Here is a 20,508-nt window from a genome sequence, read left to right as displayed (position 1 = left end):
TAGTAACCCGCTGTATTTTTCACTGAGTGGTTAAGGTAACATCAAGTCCGGGCTTCTAATCTTTGAGGAGAACTTTGCATCCCTTTATTTTTGCAGTGGAATGGTTTTAAACATTGTACTCCTCTTTCCCCGATTATGAAATCTCCACTGTGCATATTCCAAGCAGAGGGGATATGTTGCTCAACCTATGTTCCCGGGCCATGGATGCGTGATGCGTTGAATAATACATCCTGAATGGGGAGGTGGTGGGCAGGTGGCACTTTCTCTCAGATATTGGGACATTGGCTTTTAGCTGTACTCGTTGTCTGACCTTGTTGCACAACGAGCTTGTCAAATGGCAGAACTATGGGACATTAACACAAACTTGTGTGAACTGTTTAAACCCTCTCAGTGCGTTTGATGCAGTCTCTGAAAGACCAGCAAGAGGTGAGATTAAATTAGTAATTGTTCTTGCACATGTTCTACTTGCTATCTTACTTGTTCAGCATGTGCACATCAGCATGAACCACAATGGCTTTGGTAATCTAAGGATTTGGGTCTAACAGTAGAATTGCTTGTGTAGTCAATGAACAGACAGTCAGAAATACAAAATGGTTGTGAAGATCCTAAACTTGTCTTTACCTGGGTGGCTTATATCTTCAGCGTTGCACTTTTTTAGGAAAGTGCACTGAAGTGGTAATGTTTGCATTCAACTCTCACATTGTATATTTAAAATGGGTGTGTGTGGATTGTCAATCCCATTACAATGTACTCTGTGCTTTTGACTACTTCATCGGAATCCCCAAGGCATGGAATGGTGCTGCTGATCTCGGGCCCTTGTTTCCTCTCCGTGGTGATGACACCCAAAGTCACCTTCAGCTAGACAAAGCTTCTAAGGAATTCCACAAAGTGCCCGAATTCCTTAGTGCCATCAACAACAGGGTGAAAAGAACCAGGGCCTCATTACCTTCCCATTTCTTTCCCCAATTCCTCATTTTATCATTTTCAGTAAGGCCCACTTCTGCAAGAACTAGTCCCCAGGTATATATTATTGCCTTGGAGCTGGCTTATACATTCCAGTAGGACTTTAACATCAGCTAGTTTAACTCTTGCAGGTTCGGCCTTGCTTGGCCTGTTGGTTCATGATATTCTGATGCTGAATTTGCTCCCACACACAACTATTCTGATTGTATGCAGCCCTGCTTTCTATGGGTTTTGCCATTCACTTTGACTATTTCCGTTATTGGGTGCAGGATTTCCCGGCTATCTATTCCGCTTAAACTGGGCTTTTCCAGCATACCTTTACACCATAAAAATATATTGGGTACATCTATTATAATGTGTTGCGTTTCCAGTCAATGGATAGAGTCTATTCTGTTGGTGTTGCTAATCCTGTAGTGTCGGGTGTGGCAAGAGTTCTCAAGTTTCCAAGATTTGTACCCCTAATTTTAGTGTGATAAAATGGTAAAGACAAAACAACAAGTCCCAGAATTCCAAGAAAAATAAACAAGACTTAATAATGTAATGTCCTTCTCAGGAATGCAATTGGGAGTTCTGGTGTTGGTGTGGAGGGATTGTGTGATCTATTCATTGCATCAGACTCCTATATCATTTGAGCTGGGTAAACACTGAATTGTAACCTTTTCTTTTCTTTATTTCTGATCCCAGTGCATTCCATAAAAGTTAAAACGTAAAATAATCAGAACAATGAAAATAATAAGTAACAATGAAAATGAATATGCAAAAATACAGTTGGATACGTTAGGTTAATATATGGCACAAGCCATCTGAAGAATGACAAATACACTCAAATTCATATATATAAAATTCAATTGGTCAAAATTCAAGCAATCTGAAATATTATCCAGAATTTGTAAGAAACATATTTTGCACGTTAAATGTGTGTGGCAACCAGCAAACATGTTAATGGATCACACAAATGATTAACATCTCCAGAGCTGACCTGACATTCCATAAGTTCTAATTCTAACAACTTTATGGGAAGTGAGGAAAATCAGAACATACATTATTGTTTCTTGACGGCTAGTAAACATACAGATTATCTCCTCAATGAAGACCTGTTCGGGAGAATTCTCCAGAATAGCTAATTTCCCTTACGTACTGAGTCCCTCAGCAGCTTTGCTGGATTTTTAGGATTTATTTTTTTCACCTGGTAAGAGTGTCACCCTTTTTTCCCACTCTTACATGTGTTTTGCTGTATTTGTTTAACATGTGTTGTGTTCATAGACTTACCTGCTCCACAGGCATCATCTTTCGTTACTGTGTGTTACACAGCACCTTCAGTGCAGTGACACAGGGTTGTCTTTTAGACTTCCCAACTCAGACTCCATTTTCTGGGACTGATTACTGTCCCCCAGAACATGTGAAGTTGTCATTGACTTTATTAGTCTCTTTTAAATCCACAGACTCAGTACAAACCATCGTACATGGAATACTGGAAAAGGTTAATTCTTATCCCTTTTTGTCTGTTTCTCTTGGAGCATTGTTTTGCTCCCTTTCCATTAAGATGTGGCTGGTGGCAGTGGTAACTACCCTATTTTTCCTACCGCGGTTATCTTAAATAACCCTGGTATTGTTTTAGGCTACCTTGGTAGCCTCAAACTTAAACCCACTTGACCATATTGTTTTTAATATTGTTCCGGCTGGGTTTAGTCGCCATTTCTTTTTGGAAAAGTATTTCTCATATTCGTCTCTACGCGCCAAACCATGTTTGGTTCCTTTGTTCACCGTCTTTTCACTGGCTTCTACATAGAAACCCTCCTTAGGCACCTGAAAGTCTGGGTAGGCAGGATGTGAGGGAGGGGTTTTAGGACCCCTGCCATGGGTTCCCTTGGCAACCCAAGTCGTACTCCTGTTTGATTGGCTATGTGACTGTCCCGGTGGGACAGCCACCCTGCTGTGTGATCGACAGCCAGGCTGGGTGAATGTGGGAAAACTGCATAAAAAGAAGGTCTCCAGTCTGGAAAGGTAGAGTCGCCACTGGAGATCCGAAGAGGAGCTGACAGAAGAGGACCCCTACAATGACTGAACCGCCCGGAGAAGCCCTGCTGCAGGTCCGAATCTTCAGACTCCAACGACAGAGAGGATCCTCAAGGAATCTTCTTCCCTTGAGCTGGTGGGACCAACCAGTTCACCCAAACTCCAGGCCAGGCCTCCCTCCTCTGGTGTAGTTTGCTGTACAGAGCTACAGTGAACCGGATAGCCAGGAAGGTCGGACCCTGCTTGGGTTTTAAGGAGCGCACCTTTTATTTGTTGCTTTGCTCTGCTGCTGCTTTCTTCCCTGGGCAGTGCAGGACCCTCCAGTCTTCCTACTTCGTGTCAGTCCGACTGTCGCTTCAGGAACCATGAGCCTGCAGGATCCGCCAGGAACCTTCCGCCTCAACTACAGCTTCTTCTCCATTTAAGGTACTGTTCAACATCTGGTTGTTCGTTTCATCCAGCCGCTGTGAAGGTGTGTGAAACCGTTTTCCAATCTGAGGGCTTGTCCTTCTCCAATCTTTAAACTAACTTTTCTACCGACCAACTTCGTTCTGAACTCTTGGCAAAGACTTAACCGCGAACCACCTTGAACTGTGTGATCTTGAGCAAAAGACTTTTCTCCTATTGACTTTGGCCCTGAGCCTTTTTAATCTGATTTCCTGACTGTAGTTCCCTTTTCTAGATTGCCCTGCATACTTGTTGGTGTTGCTCAATTTCTGCCTAACTTTGTCTTTCCCTCCATTTTTAATTATTGGAGTGTCATTTTGCTCTTACTTCATTTGTTGAGCTTAGCTTGTCCAAAACCTATTGGGAGTGGTGTGGTGTATTAGGAGTGTGATTTTTCAACTGCTTTACTTTAGTGAAATGTTTTATAAACTGTGTGTAAATAAATATATATTCTTTTACTCAGAAACCTTGAGTCAGTGTTGAATCATAGTAATTGCTGTCATTTGTGTAACTATTGATACTGCTCACTTGCTCTTGAGATAAGTCTGGCTGCTCAGCCATTGCTACCACTTTTACTGTGTAGTACGGGCTGGTACCAAAGGTGAATTTGTGCTGCCACTTGTAGTTCTAATTGGGTGTAGTGTTTCCAAAGGTTACTGCATATAATTCTGCCTAACACTGGTGTACAGCGGTGAGGATCAAGTATAGTGATTACACTTAGAGTGCTGCTATTACCTTGGATCACCTAACCACAAGGCTAAAAATCACTAAAAAGCAATATTAATCATGTCTGATATGGAAAGCTACAGTCAGGAGACCCTCCTTAGTTACACTGTGGATTATTTAAAAAATCTGTGTAGAGAAAGGAATCTCTCTGTTAAGAGCAACAAGTCTGAATTGATTGAAAGATTGTTAGAGAAACAAAGTCTAGAGGGTGGGTCTGAAACACCTGACCCCTCAGCAAATGTGGAAAATGATGAGGATGATAATGTGTCCATTATTGATGAGTTAGTGGCAGTAGATGTGTCTCACAATGTAGGCCCCACTGCTCCCTTACCAGCTCTACCACCTCAACCTTTGTCCACAGGGACCCCTACAGGTCATACACTCAGTCCTGAATTCATTGCTCTAGAAAAGATGAGGCTTGAATTGGAATTTAAATGTATTAATGCTCAAACTGAACAAAAGCATCAAGAACTAAAGCTCAGAGAAATGGAGTTGATTCATGCATTAGAAATGAAGAAATTGTCCATTGAAAATGCTTCTCTCCCAGAGTCTTGTAAGAGGATTCAATTCAACACTACAGCTAAGTCAATGCCTAGTCTGGGATACTGAATGGAAACCCTTATTGATATATCTTTATGTCCAGTTCATGCGTTCTGGATGACTACCCCTATATAACACCCCTCTCTTGGAATCCCCCTGACCCCACTGAGCCAGGAAGTAGTTCTGTTTTGCAAGTTAAAAGGTTTATTTGAGAATTTAAACAATATATATATATATATATATATCACACTTTATAATAAATAATAATTGAATATCGCACTTAGTCTGAGCAGTAACCAATAATGGAAAGTCTGGCACTAGCACAGTTCATTATAATCAATGATGAGTGGTTATAGGATGGATAAGATAGCAACAATAATTAATGGTTTCAAATGGATGCAAGGTGGAATGAAAATGCAGTGCAGAAAATACTCAATATGCTTTCAAAAAAACAATGTAATCACTTTTCTCTGGCAATCCCCTCCCCCCTTTATGCAATGCAAGGAAATGGAAGGGAAGCACACAGTTCTCAGAAATCCAATCAAATGTAATTCAGTTCACCCCAGCAAGCTTAGACTACAGAAGTTTGAAACACAGGCCCAAAATGCTTTTTATATGTGCTGGCAATGAAGTGAAAAATATGCTAAAATGCTTTTAATTCCCTCTAGGAGGTTCAGGGTGAGTGAAATATACTTGGGATGAGTTCAGGCTCACTTTAGCAAGGATCTAGGAGTAACTAGCAGGTTAAACAAATTTTTGGCAAATGAAAGCAAGAAAACTGCTGTTTTCACACGTGGAGAAATTTGCAAATCACGGCAAATTCGCGATTACGGCAAAAGTGTATGGAATAGGAATGCAGTTCTAGGTTCGTTGAAAAGCCAAGATTCCCAGCTTTCAGAGGAAAGTTACTGCAAGTTCCTAGCCCAAACGGTTACGGAGATATGAGCGATATGGTAAAGGTCGTTTTTCAGATTTGAAATTTTAAAGTTCAAAGTGACAAGTGACAGCTAGCAACTAGAAATGACAGGTGACAGCTTTGCAAATGACAGGTGACAGTTAGGAGCTTGGATTAGATTATTTTAACGAAGAGATTGGTTCTGCACAGTTCTGCAAGGTACTCACAATATATTTAGAAATAGAATGGGCCTCGCCACGGATCTGGTCAGGTTTTCTTCACTCGCCACGGACGGTCTCTGCGCACAGCGTAGGGGTCAGCTCTACTCTGCTGGTCTGGTCTGGGTCTCTGGTTCTGATCAGGTCTGTGGGTCCGGATACAGCGGTCTCCGGTTCAGCTGGTCTCTCTCTGGATACAACACTGCTCTCTGGCAAATGGCAAGAGTTCTTGCAAAGAATTCAAACAGCTCGCCTGGCTGTGATAATGGCAATGATTTGAGGCCTGCTAAAGAGGGATTTAGCTTGCAGTTGACCTCTCTGCTACAAATTCTGAAGTAAAGTCTTGGTCTCTGAAGGTGGATAGATTGAAGTCTCTATGTTGGCTCTCTGGAGGTTGATGGAGGTAAAGTATGGATTTTCCCGGCAGAGCGTCCCGCAGCAGATGGAATTGAATGTCCCTACCTGTCCTGACTGTCTGCTTTTATGTGTTTTGAAAATGGGTGGAGAGGCTAGCTTCCTAGGCCCTACCCCTCTCCACTTGTCGTTGGCCACTTCCTCTTCTTCCCCTTGATTAGGGGAATTAAATGAAGTGTCATCATGATGAGGTCTGTTTATGATACAGAGAACCCACCCCTGTCAACTTTACACACAATCTATATTTGATCAAAAGACATATTTGCACAGGTACACATTTGTTTAAAATTACATGCACCCATCACATATCACAGGAGGTATCCCCTGTTCAAAATCTGCTCTTCCTGAGAGCTTGCATTGAGAAATGGCAACATATTTCACTTTTTGGTCAAGTTACCAATATCAGATTCTTACTCAAATTTACCCAAATGTGTGCAAGGCATGCATGCATTAATTGATGAAGTATCAGACTTTTCACATGCATACATTTTAAGTAATACCCTCTTAACTGCTAGTTTGCCCCCAGATCATGCCACCGGTTCTAAAAACCTCTTAAAATGTGGGCAGAAAAATCACAAGAATTATGGTATCATTTAAATAATTATGACAAGTCCGTACTATGAGTTATTCATCTTTTTCTAAAACCATATTCTGGCTACAGGGGTGTGTCTTTTCAGGTCACATGGTACAGAAACCAGTCTTTCCACTTTCTTCAAGCTCAGCCTCTGTCTCCAGTTTCTCCCCCTCCCAGTTTCTGCCAAGAGGAAGCCATTTCTATTACCCCTGCAATAAACCATCTGCTTGGCCCTGGAAGGCCCATTGTTCAAGAGGAATCAATTTATGGCCACTTCAATAAACCCTCTGCCTGGGTCCTATGTTTAACCTCTAGCAGTCCCTTGGTAATTCAATCAGAGAAGTGTCATATCCCTTTTGGGTGGGAAGAGCAAAAGGCAGCTCGGCCTGGGAACTCAGCTGTTGTGCAAGTCTCAACTCCTGTCGGGGGTAGCTGGTGGCCAGAATTCAGTTCCTTAAGCCAGGCCCCAGCTAATGTCACTTTTAGTTACCCAGTTTTCTGCATTCAAATAAAACTAACCATTTTACATATGCAGCTAGAATGCTGTTTCTAAGTTTAAAACTATGACATTTAAACAATTGCAACCTATGTGACACTCAAAAGTAGGTCACTCATTTCTATTAAACATTTAGATTTTTAGTGTCTTTCACTCCAAATTTACTTAAAATGCTGAAATCCACAGCTCAGCCAGTCTTGTTATAAACCTTCAAGTCACTTCAGAATATAACTTTACATTGTATCCACCTCTCAGTAAGTCTTTCTTTGGCCTGCTTTGGGTTCATTTATTCAGTTTTACACAAATGTCTGGTGTTGTTTTAAACCGCCGGCTTTCTGATAGTGGTGAGAACTGGTAATGCACCCATTTTTGGGATTTAAGAAAATGAATTCCCCACAATTCTAGGTTGCTTTTGGCAATCAGCATTGCCATTCCCAATGGTTTCAGACTACTGTGTGGGTAGTGCAATGGTGGTTTTAGGCTGTGCCCTTATTTGCCCATAACATCGGCAAAAATGAGTGGCAGCCTATTCTTCATGCATTTCCCTGTGCATTTTCTGGGAAGCTCTGGCCATCATGATGTTTTCCATGTCAGTACTGCACAGTTTTAAGGTAGGGCTCGGATGCATGGATAAAAGCATCCCACAAGCCCCCCTCTTGCTATGGCCATTCTGTTTCACTGATGGGACTCGCAAGACCTGGGATGTTTCCTCATCTTCTTCCAATAGATGGCACAGTTCAGCATCTTTTCCTCCATCCGGTCAGATTGATCGGTTCTACTTGCCGGTCCTGATGGGAGTATTGGGCGGTACACTGGGCCCCTTGCGTCTCTGCTCCCGGTCTCCGGATCGTCCTCCTTGGCCAGCCTGCAGGTTTTCCTTCTCCTAGGACGACAAAGGAAGAGCGGCAATACCTAGTCATGGACATTTCTCCCCCACCATTGATATAGTGGGGTGGCATATAAATTTATAGTCAAAACATATGAACATGCACATTTCTTTTTGCATTCAAAAACCAAAACACCCACATCGAGAAACTCAGAATTTGATAGGCGATATGTAGGATATTTTAAGTTAGAACTGAATTAATCTGAGACAGCACCCTCTAGGATTCCAGAGGATTCCTCCAGTTGTTGCAGAGTGTGCCTGGGATGGAAACACTTCAACTGGTTAATGTGGATCCACTTGTCTTCCCCCTCTGCCAAACCGCCTTTGGGGATGCGGATCTTGTAGGCCACAGGGGAGATTTTGTCTATAATCTCAAAGGGTCCCTTCCATGTAGGCAAAAATTTTCGCTGTTTGGCCTGGTTCCTTTGGAAATTGTATAGATAGACCCGGTCCCCCACCTGATATTCCTTCCTGGAAGTCTTCAGGTCATAGTGGGTCTTCATGCAATCAGCTGATCTTTCTAGATTCCGCTGAGCATAAGCAAAAGCATGTTGAAGGTGTTTCCTTAAATTCTCCACATACTCATGTGGCATTTATTAGTGTCTGCTCTTGGGTCCTGTAGAGCAAATGCTGAGGAAGCACCATCTTGCGCCCAGTCATCAACTCAAATGGTGACATTTTGGTTGCAGATGAAGGGGTAGATCTGATGGCCATTAGGACCAGAGGTAATCGGATATCCCAACTTGGCCCAGAATCTGCCACAAACTTTTTTAATATGCTCACAATGGTTCGGTTATATCTCTCTACTGCCCCAGAAGAAGCTGGCCGGTAAGCAATATGCAACTTCCTTTTGACCCCCAGTATCTCCCACATCTTTGTCATCACTTCACTGGTGAAGTGGCTACCTCTGTCTGACTCAATCCTTTGAGGTAAACCGAAACGGGAAAAGATATGGTTAATCATCAGGGCAGCTGCAGTTTCTGCCTTGCAATTTGGGGCTGGGAAACATTCCACCCACTTGGTAAACAAGCATGTCACAGTCAACATGTACTTATTCCCCCTAGCAGAGCGAATCACGGGGCCTACAAAGTCGATTTGTAAATCTGACCATGGCAGTGTCATCCCACTCTTTTGGAGAGGGGCGTGGTGTGTGAGGGACGTTGGCTGAAATTGCGCACACAAAAGACACCCCTTCAAGTATTGGTCAAGGTCCTGCCCCATGTGTGGCCAGTATGCAACCTCTCTTAAGATTTCCAGTGTTGTGTGAAACCCCCTATGACCGGCGGTGGCCGCATCATGGGCGTGACTTAACATCAGGCTTCGGAATGAGGTAGGAACCAACCACTGATCGTGGCCAGCTTGGGATTTCCTTACCAGCAAACCGTCTTGGATTCGGAACATTTTTGGACATTTCATCAACGCTCTTAGGTCCTCTTTCCCAATGTAATCGGTATCCGTCAGGGGAAAGTTCTCAGGGTCCTCAAGGTGCTGGTAAAATTTACCAATTATTGGATCCCCCTTCTGAGCGGTAATCAAATCAGCATAAGGGGTCTCCTTACTCCATTGTGCAATTGAATGTTCGTTGTGAGCATTTGTCCGGGACCTAGTGATAGCAGTGACCTGGATTTCCCCCAACAGGGACTCAATCTCAATTAGATCCCCTTGGATGGCCCTGGTTTTGGCCAGCTGATCAGCTAAGTCATTTCCAGTTTTGTCTGGTCCCTCTACTTTGGAATGACCCTTGATCTTTTTCCAATAGATGGTCATCTCATTCGAGGTGACTAGATCATCAATGTTGTGGATCAACTTCCCATGTTTCAAGGGTTTGTTGTTAGCACATAACATGCCTCTGGTTTTCCAATTAACCAGGTGCTCCACGAACCCGTTCTGTACATAATCCGAATCTGTGATTATGACCAGTTCGTGGAGTTGATGCTGGACAGCAGTGAGGATGGCCTGATGCACAGCCATCAATTCTGCCACCTGACTACTTCGGGGACCAATTTTGTATCCAGCGGAGGGTTCTGGGGACTCATTCACCCATGCATTCCCTACGCCGGCCACCAGTTCTTTCTCCCCGTCGTTGTCAACATGGTAAGAGCATCCATCCACATAGACAGTGGGCATTCCCTCACACTTGTCCTCTTCAAAGACTTTGTGTGTGGAATTAAGGTATGCCTCCGTGTTGTCCTTTATTTTTAGACTTTCGTCCTCGAGACAGTTTTCTCGGGCACAATCATGCAAGTCAGCCAGACCTTGCGCGAGGGGACTCTTCTTGTTTTGGCCATATCTGACCTCCACAGGAAAGCCTGGCATTGACAGAATCCAGGAAGTAATTCGGGAATTACTCACATTTCCGGCCCGGATTCTGTCACTTTGGAGATATTGCAGAGGCTGGTGTGGAGTCTCCACTATGATGTGTTCCCCCTGGATAAACGGGTGGTAATTCTTCAATGCCCACACCGTTGCCAGGAGTGCCTTCTCACAATCGTTGAATTTTTCCTCCACAGAGGATAAAGTTTTGCTCGCATAGGAGATTACTTTATTGACCTTGTCATGCTTTTGGTATAATACTGCTGTCAAGCATGTATTAGAGAACCCCGTCTCCAGGAAGAACTCCTTGTTTCTGACAGGGTAAGCTAGGCAAGGCGCTTGTGAGAGGCTTCTCTTGAGTTGTTTTACTGCCTCGGCTTGCTCTGGACCCCATTCCCACTTGACCCCCCCTTCAGGAGATGAATCAGGGGTCTGGTGATCTCTGCGTAGCCCTCAATGAACTTTCTGCTGTAATTAGTCAGTCCAAGGAGGCTCCTTAGTTCCCGCAGAGTTGTGGGGTCTTTCAGTTTATGAAGTGCTTCCACTTTCTTTTCCTGGGGACAGAGACCCTGAGGAGTAATCTCATGCCCCAAGAAATTAACACGGGTTCTACACCACTGTGCTTTCTGAAAGGAAAGTTTTGCTCCGGCGGCCCTCAACTGGGTCAGAACATAACGGATCTCCGCTATGTGTTCCTCCACAGATGAACTTTTGATGAGGACATCATCTACATAAGCCAGGTTACCCCTCGCACCCAGGTCGGGCATGGCCTTATGTAGGAAAATATTGAATTCATTACCGGAGTTAAGGTATCCGAAGGGAGTCCGGGTCCATGTGTACTGCTGGCCCCCAAAGGTAAAAGCCAGTTTGTATTGGTCCTCCCTGCTGTCAGGCACGGTCCAGTATCCATTGGTCAGGTCTATTGCAGTGAATACCTGTGACCCCTGAATCTGGGCCAGCCCTTGGTCAATGTAGGGAAGAGGCCATCGGGAAGTATAGACCCGTTTGTTGAGCTCCCTGAGGTCGGCGCAGAGTCTCCACTGGCCGTTTGGCTTCAATATTCCCAGCACCAGATTGTTGAAGGTGCTGTGGACTGGACGGATTATTCCCCGGGACTCAAGGTTCTTAATTATTTCAGTAAGGGACTCCATGGATGCAAGAGGCAAACGATATTGCTTCACAAACACTGGAGTCATGCCAGGGTCCGTGGGGATTGTTGTTGTGTGGATGTCGGTGCGACCACAGTCATATGAGTCTACCGCAAAGAGATCTTGGAAATCCAAGAAAACTTGTTTCAACTTTTGCTTTTGTTCCAGAGTCACACAGGCATCAGCTATGTTGACTCTCTCTTCCACCATCTGCCTGAAGCCTGGAAAGACTTCTGGTTTGGCTATCTCAGCGGCCTCCTCCAGCTGGGTGGAGAAGTCCCTGGTCAGAGTGCTGATTTGGACTGGAGGCTTCAGGTGGGAAAGGCAGCCCTCATGGACCTGGAAAATCACCTCATCCCTCCTGAAGTCACAAGTCACATCTTCCTTACCATAAGGGCAAGAAGTGTACACCAGGAAGTGCCCCCCATGCCGGGTAAAAATCCTGTCTGGGGTTGTATTGTCATCACTGTCACTGTCAAAGCAGTCCTTGGGGATTGGCCCTAACAGTTCATTACCTAAATCTATGGAAAAATGTCGGTCATCAACCGCCATTCCAATAATGGTGCCTGCGGCTAGAGTAATACTCTTTAAGTCGCTGTTATCCACCTCTATTAGAATGGTGTCATGTTCTATGTTGACTAATGGAGTTGGGTTCACCCCCAACCCTTGCTGTTGGAGAGAAGCGTTTAGATGTATGTAAGCATCAGGGTTTTGCAAATATTGTCCTCTTTTAACTTTCACTTCCAGGGAGAATTGTCGGGTCCTTTCTGGGATGGTGACTTCCTCTTTGATCTGAATTTCAACTGCATAAGGTAGCAATTGAGCTGACCTAAATGCTTTTTCTGGATCATCAAAGCCCATGGGATTATCCGCTAATCGGGACCAAGCTTTGAAGTTTATTAGGTCCAAACTAATGGCAAAGCGATTGAGAATGTCACTGCCTAAGTAAAAGGCGGCAGGGATGTCTCGCACGACCCAACAATTGTGGACTATGCTCTTGTTGCCAATGGAGATTTTGAGCATACACCTGCTTGGCAGGAGATGTTTGGAATTGGGTGCTTCCAGGTCCATTTCCCATTTGTCTATCAGTTTGAACGTGGGAACGGCTGGATCTTTTGGTAGTTGGCGGAACATGGCTTCGCTGATGAAGCTCTTAACGTTGTTCACACACACTCGAGCGAGAACAGAGTCCTTCCCATCATTTAAATGAACAGGGATGAACAACTGCTCTCCAATTTGCAGAATATCAGCCAGGCTCTGAGCTGATTTCACATCTTTCTGGACTATAGGAGTGGGAGTTTCAGATTGTGGATTGGTAAAGAATTTCAGGGTGTTTCCTTCCAGTGTGGAATACCACCTTAAACTGGAAGGGAGGTTGATTTTCAGAAATAGAGAGGACCCCCCATCACCAGTCTGTTGTCCTACTGCTATTACTGTCACGTCTGGAATTTGGTTGTTCTGGAAGTGGAATTCTACTTGGTCAGATTTTTGTTCAACCATGTGGCATGTGCCGTTTAAACTAACATGGTTGACACTCTGTTTTAATTTTATTGGTCGGCTAGTCTGGGTCCAGAGGACCTTGTTTACACAATCTATTAGAGGTGACAACCTTCTCAGGAGGTCATTCCCTAGTAAACAAGGGGTGCCCTCTGGAGTCACTACTATGACTGGGTGTTTCAACTTGTGTCGCCCAATTTTAATGTCCAAATCTGTAGTCCCCTCGACGGGAATTTCCTTCCCGTCAAAGTTCTGGAGTTGTCCAGGAAGTGAAGTGAGAGGAATTTGATAATTCCCTCCCCTTCCTGCATTCAGTTCATCAAAGGCCCTTCTGGACAGAAGGGTAGCTTGAGATCTCGTGTCCACCAGCGCCAAAATTGTACTCTGCCCCTGTACTTGGACCGGGGCATAGTATCTTCCCTCCTTCTCCTCAAGGGGGCACAGATAATGCACATTTTTGGACAACTGGCGGGCTAACTTTCTGGTTTTGGACATCGCTAGCGAAGAGATTTGGGCAGAATTCTGTGGAGAGCCTTGGGAATCTGAAAGAAAAAGTTGGCAACTGGAGATCAGAGCCATTGTGGGTTCCCCTGGCTCCGGTTCCGGGCCGCCCCCCCCTTTTTGGAGGCAGTCACCAGGATGGGTTTGAACCAGGGGATGTTCTTGCTGTTGGTTCTGGGATGAGATGGTGGGCGGCGGTAGCTCAGTCTCCACATCTCCCCAGTCTGGATTTGCATCCCTAGGGACCCATTTTTCTTTGGGAGGAGTTCCCCCCTCTCTGAAGGAGAAGATCCTTTTCCCAGGATCCTCTGAGGATCCCTCTCCCTCAAATTGGAAGATCTGTACCTCCTCCTCAAACTGTGTCTGTTTGGGTCTTTTGTTTCTCCTACCCCCCCTCTGCTCCTTAGGAGGCAGACTTTCAGGGGCAAGAGATTTTGTTTCCGGTTCCTGGGTTTCCAGGGGCTGTTTACAAGTGAGGAAGGAAGTTTCCTCCAAGGCTTTACACCCCCCTTCCCTTTGTGCCTCCTCCCTGGGAACCGGTGAGTTATCGGGGTGCTGCCCCCGTCATTGTTCTGGAGCACCAGGTCCAGAGTTGGGTGCGTTCTGCGCCGGCATGCCAATCTGAGGGTTCTGCTGAGCCCTCAGTATGTGACCCAGATCCTGCGCCATGTTTTGAACCTGGCGCTCTAACTGGGAAACCCGCTCAGACTGATACGGGGCCCTGTTTTCTCCCCTGGGCTGATCCTGGGAAGGGTAGGTATCCCTTCTTTGGCAGTACCCCTGGTTGGGAAGATTTGGATACCCCTCCACCCTTGGCCTCCCCTCTCCTGGATTCGGTTGTCTGGGCTCAGGGAATTGGGGAAAGAAGGGTGGAGGATTTTGGGGCTGGAAGTTGGGTGGATACCTGGGGAAATAGTTCTGCCCAGGGTTTGGTGAGTTTCTGCCCTCCTGTGAGAAGTTGGGAGGGAAGTTCTCTGGGTTAGGTGCTTGGATGGATCCCCCCCCTTGGGCTGGAGGAGTCCACACATAACCCAGGATGGGTCTGTTTCCCTTGTAACGGGGGCTTACATAATCAGGAGAGCGAGGGACCCCATTTGTGGGGCTGCCTCCCTGGCTCCCTGTCTGTGACTGGCCCGAGGACCTTCTGGGCCTAGCATTATTAGGTGCAGGTAGGTTTTTAGGCCCCCCCATCTCCAACTCTAAAACGGGGGTGACCTTTACCTCTGCCACCTTGGCAGCAGCAGGGGTGTTGTTGACTTTGGGGTTTTTGGGCGCATTATTTTTATTTTCTATTGGCTTCTGCACCTCATAGATCCGGGTCGCCTGTTCAATGACCCAGTCTAAAGATTTTTTCTCGTGAAAATCCCTCACGAGCTGGGTCATTATGTATTTGGGCAAGGCATGGAAAAACGTATTAATAAATTCTCTGCTATCTGTGCGCACCCTTCTTGTGGTCTGTGCAAAAGCACGCTTTAACTCCTGCACAAATTCTTGTGGGGCCTGATCCTCCTAAATTGTAGGCTGCCTTGCGAGCCTCTTGAGGATTTCTATGAGTAGAAAAATGTTTCAAGATGGCCGCCTTATAGGTGGACCATCTTAAATGATTTTGGTCCTCCAGCCCCGCAAAGAAACTGGAGTATTCCGGGGAGAAGGTCCACTTTACATATTGAATACAGCTTTGGCTGTCTTTCAAATGGAAAGCCTCCATCATTTGCTCAAACAAGTCTAAGTGCTCCCAAACAGAATACTTGGCGTTCTTATGATAAGGCCTGATGACGCTCCTGGTTGCCTTAATCTGCTTTAAGGGGTCCTTAAGCAAGGCCCTTTTTGTCTTATTGGCCCTTTTGGTCCGGGTAACCCTGGTCCATTCATCTTCTGACTCAGAGGCACTGCTCCCAGAGGTTCCCGTCTGTTCTTCCAGGTTTTCCCAGATTCTGCGAGCCTGGGAATGGCTGGCAGAATGTGGGGACCTGGTCTCCTGTGTCCTGTACCGCTCAGAGGAGTCTTCAGATCCCTCCTTGCTGCCAGGATTTGATGGGTACCCCCCCACTGACCTAACTGGGCAGAGGTTTTCAGTATGCCCTTAATGGGCCTACTCACCTGGGGTTCCCCATCAAATTGCACTGTGCTTGGGTGCCCATACCCGGATGCCCGCCCCTCCATTCCTGGGTGATACTGGCCTATGAGCCCCATGCTTCTGGCTGGATAGTAATCTGCCATCCCTGTGGCCCTGTGCTCATGTGCGCCAGGGGACATTGGGGTGGCAGAGTCCAGGGACTGAGAGAGATAAAGGCCTCTGGTACTAGGGCTCCTGGGGTTATGCTCAGGAGTTTCTCTTTCCCAGCGAACCTCATCTCTATCCGCCCCTGCTCCCTGTTGCAATGCAAGAGCCTGCGCCTTCAGTTCTTCAGTTAAGGCCTTACTAGACTCTATCAGTCTCTCCTGCATCGCTACCTGTTGTTGGAGTCTATCATTGTGCTGGCAGTGAGCATCATTCTCTCTCTGCGTTTCCTGATTGGTCCTGGAGCACTGGGCCAGTCTTTGCTGCAGGAGGGTTACCTCCTGAGCTGTGTCCCTATTGGCCTGCTCCTGTCTTGCCAGAGCCTCCTCCACCCTCCTGGTATGCTCTAGCAAGTCCTGGTGTTCTTTTTGGAGGTCACCCAGTCCCTGGTGGGCCAGGTGATTATCTTCCATTTTTCTCCTTAAGTGGCAGACTTCCTGGCCTAAGGTGTCCCTTTCCTGACCAAGAGCTTGAATTTGTGACGCCAGGTCATCCCTTTGCCTTTGGAAGGCACCAGCTTTCTGGCGCTCCTGATCAAACTCTGCCTGGGTATCCAGGTCTTTCAGGATCAGTTTATTGCTCTCCTCTTTCTCTCTGTCTAGTTGGATTTGCAGGGTGGCTACCTGCTCTGTGCATGCCCTGTTGAAAGTGATCTGTTGCTCCAACTTTTTCTGGCTCTGCAGTATGGAGTCCAAACTGTCTTGGCGTTCCTTCTGCAAAGCCAGAATTCTGGTATCCTGGTCTGTCTTTTCCTGTTGCAGTATATCCATGTCCTCTTTTATTTTAATGATATACTGCCTACTATCATTTTCTGACTCCTGGCTCCCCTGCAGCCTCTGCTCAGAAGAGACCAGGTCAGATTGGACCTTCTCTAACGCCATCTGTCGCTTGTTCGCCAGATCTTGGCTTTCCGTACATTTATCCTGCATGTCTCCCATACATAGGTACAGGTATGCCGCTATCCTAACCATCTTGTCTTGTTCATCCTTAGCTTTAGGAGCCATGTATAGTTCACTCAGGGCCACATGTAGGGGACCCTGATCTCCCCATATATCTGACCCTGTTTCAGTGACCTGTTGCGTGATGGCCTGCAACCAGACCATGCGGTCCTGATGAGTCCACTCACCTCTCACAAATAACTTATGTAAGAAGTGCTCTCTGGCTATTTTCATGTCTACTAAGGTCGTCATTCTAGAGATTGGTCTCTGGCCTGACTTACAGAAATTAGTATTTTATTTTTGCAAAACAGACCTTTTTCTTAGAGCGTTCCTTTGAGGAGTGCTTTACAGCGTAACACAGCGTGGTGATCCGACCGGATATGTGTATCTGGTCAGCTGGCACACTGTATTAATCTGCACAAGTGATAGATCTAACCCAAACGTCCGGCACGAGCCCCCAATTTGTAAGAGGATTCAATTCAACACAACAGCTAAGTCAATGCCTAGTCTGGGATACTGAATGGAAACCCTTATTGATATATCTTTATGTCCAGTTCATGCGTTCTGGATGACTACCCCTATATAACACCCCTCTCTTGGAATCCCCCTGACCCCACTGAGCCAGGAAGTAGTTCTGTTTTGCAAGTTAAAAGGTTTATTTGAGAATTTAAACAATATATATATATATCACACTTTATAATAAATAATAATTGAATATCACACTTAGTCTGAGCAGTAACCAATAATGGATAGTCTGGCACTAGCACACTTCTTTATAATCAATGATGAGTGGTTATAGGATGGATAAGATAGCAACAATACTTTATGGTTTCAAATGGATGCAAGGTGGAATGAAAATGCAGTACAGAAAATACTCAATATGCTTTCAACAAAACAATGTAATCACTTTTCTTTGGCAATCTCCTCCCCCCTTTATGCAATGCAAGGAAATGGAAGGAAAGCACACAGTTCTCAGAAATTCAATCAAATGTAATTCAGTTCACCCCAGCAAGCTTAGACTACAGAAGTTTGAAACACAGGCCCAAAATGCTTTTTATATGTGCTGGCAATGAAGTGAAAAATATGCTAAAATGCTTTTAATTCCCTCTAGGAGGTTCAGGGTGAGTGAAATATACTTGGGATGAGTTCAGGCTCACTTTAGCAAGGATCTAGGAGTAACTAGCAGGTTAAACAAATTTTTGGCAAATGAAAGCAAGAAAACTGCTGTTTTCACACGTGGAGAAATTTGCAAATCGCGGCAAATTCGCGAGTGCGTTTCTCGCGATTGCGGCAAAAGCGTATGGAATAGGAATGCGGTTCTAGGTTCTTTGCAAAGCTAAGATTCCCAGCTTTCAGAGGAAAGTTACTGCAAGTTCCTAGCCCAAACGGTTACGGAGATATGAGCGATATGGTAAAGGTCGTTTTTCAGATTTGACATTTTAAAGTTCAAAGTGACAAGTGACAGCTAGCAACTAGAATTGACAGGTGACAGCTTTGCAAATGACAGGTGACAGTTAGGAGGCAGTTCTACTTAGATTAAAATAGCTTGGATTAGATTATTTTAACTAAGAGATTGGTTCTGCACAGTTCTGCTAGGTACTCACAATATATTTAGAAATAGAATGGGCCTCGCCACGGATCTGGTCAGGTTTTCTTCACTCGCCACGGACGGTCTCTGCGCACAGCGTCGGGGTCAGCTCTACTCTGCTGGTCTGGGTCTCTGGTTCTGATCAGGTCTGTGGGTCCGGATACAGCGGTCTCCGGTTCAGCTGGTCTCTCTCTGGATACAACACTGCTCTCTGGCAAATGGCAAGAGTTCTTGCAAAGGATTCAAACAGCTCGCCTGGCTGTGATAATGGCAATGATTTGAGGCCTGCTAAAGAGGGATTTAGCTTGTAGTTGACCTCTCTGCTACAAATTCTGAAGTAAAGTCTTGGTCTCTGAAGGTGGATAGATTGAAGTCTCTATGTTGGCTCTCTGGAGGTTGATGGAGGTAAAGTATGGATTTTCCCAGCAGAGCGTCCCGCAGAAGATGGAATTGAATGTCCCTATCTGTCCTGACTGTCTGCTTTTATGTGTTTTGAAAATGGGTGGAGAGGCTAGCTTCCTAGGCCCTACCCCTCTCCACTTGTCATTGGCCACTTCCTCCTCTTCCCCTTGATTGGGGGAATGAAATGAAGTGTCATCGTGATGAGGTCTGTTTATGATACAGAGAACCCACCCCTGTCAACTTTACACACAATCTATATTTGATCAAAAGACATATTTGCACAGGTACACATTTGTTTAAAATTACATGCACCCATCACATATCACAGGAGGTATCCCCTGTTCAAAATCTGCTCTTCCTGAGAGCTTGCATTGAGAAATGGCAACATATTTCACTTTTTGGTCAAGTTACCAATATCAGATTCTTACTCAAATTTACCCAAATGTGTGCAAGGCATGCAGGCATTAATTGATGAAGTATCAGACTTTTCACATGCATACATTTTAAGTAATACCCTCTTAACTGCTAGTTTGCCCCCAGATCATGCCACCGGTTCTAAAAACCTCTTAAAATGTGGGCAGAAAAATCACAAGAATTATGGTATCATTTAAATAATTATGACAAGTCCGTACTATGAGTTATTCATCTTTTTCTAAAACCATATTCTGGCTACAGGGGTGTGTCTTTTCAGGTCACATGGTACAGAAACCAGTCTTTCCACTTTCTTCAAGCTCAGCCTCTGTCTCCAGTTTCTCCCCCTCCCAGTTTCTGCCAAGAGGAAGCCATTTTTATTACCCCTGCAATAAACCATCTGCCTCGGCCCTGGAAGGGCCATTGTTCAAGAGGAAGCCATTTATGGCCACTTCAATAAACCCTCTGCCTGGGTCCTATGTTTAACCTCTAGCAGTCCCTTGGTAATTCAATCAGAGAAGTGTCATATCCCTTTTGGGTGGGAAGAGCAAAAGGCAGCTTGGCCTGGGAACACAGCTGTTGTGCAAGTCTCAACTCCTGTCGGGGTAGCTGGTGGGCAGAATTCAGTTCCTTAAGCCAGGCCCCAGCTAATGTCACTTTTAGTTACCCAGTTTTCTGCATTCAAATAAAACTAACCATTTTACATATGCAGCTAGAATGCTGATTCTAAGTTTAAAACTATGACATTTAAACAATTGCAACCTATGTGACACTCAAAAGTAGGTCACTCATTTCTTTTAAACATTTAGATTTTTAGTGTCTTTCAGTCCAAATTTACTTAAACTGCTGAAATCCACAGCTCAGCCAGTCTTGTTATAAACCTTCAAGTCACTTCAGAATATAACTTTACATTGTATCCACCTCTCAGTAAGTCTTTCTTTGGCCTGCTTTGGGTTCATTTATTCAGTTTTACACAAATGTCTGGTGTTGTTTTAAACCGCCGGCTTTCTGATAGTGTTGAGTACTGGTAATGCACCCATTTTTGGGATTTAAGAAAATGAATTCCCCACAATTCTAGGTTGCTTTTGGCAATCAGCATTGCCATTCCCAATGGTTTCAGACTACTGTGTGGGTAGTCCAATGGTGGTTTTAGGCAGTGCCCTTCTGTGCCCATAACATCGGCAAAAATGAGTGGCAGCCTATTCTTCATGCATTTCCCTGTGCATTTTCTGGGAAGCTCTGGCCATCATGATG

The sequence above is a fragment of the Ambystoma mexicanum genome, chromosome 6p (assembly GCF_040938575.1).
Source record: "Ambystoma mexicanum isolate Mex_15411 chromosome 6p, UKY_AmexF1_1, whole genome shotgun sequence".
In the NCBI taxonomy this organism is placed as follows: Eukaryota; Metazoa; Chordata; class Amphibia; order Caudata; family Ambystomatidae; genus Ambystoma; species Ambystoma mexicanum.
Note: the sequence above shows the minus strand (reverse complement) of the source record.